The sequence below is a fragment of the Teleopsis dalmanni genome, chromosome 2 (genome assembly GCF_002237135.1).
Source record: "Teleopsis dalmanni isolate 2A chromosome 2, ASM223713v2, whole genome shotgun sequence".
Lineage (NCBI taxonomy): Eukaryota > Metazoa > Arthropoda > Insecta > Diptera > Diopsidae > Teleopsis > Teleopsis dalmanni.
In genome coordinates this window covers 48,753,795-48,754,196 of record NC_051847.1, presented here as the reverse complement: position 1 = coordinate 48,754,196, position 402 = coordinate 48,753,795, and positions in this window count along the sequence as shown.

Genomic DNA, 402 nt, shown 5'->3' with positions numbered 1-402 from the left:
TACTGCTCGAAAAGCTCTCTGTTGAAAACAATAGATAATTAATAGTTGATATTAAGAAAATAGTTTCTTTCGTCATAATTGAGATCAATTCAACATTTTATATTATACAATGCTTTCAGAGGGAGGGGTCTTGCAGTTCGCCAACGTTTGAAGAATTATTTAAAGGTATTATATTTTTGGAACAATATAGACACCGATCCTTGTAAAACACACTGTATATTTTTCTGGGTCACATTACGTTTTTATTTAAGAAACACTGATAGAGATTAAATAAAAACAAAAGCAAGTATATTGATCATTATTGGAGTACTCTGTCTTATCAACATCATTATTTGTTGAAAGTAATTGCAATGTCATCAATTCACAGCAAAATATATTTTTCTAAGACATTAATTTGTAAAA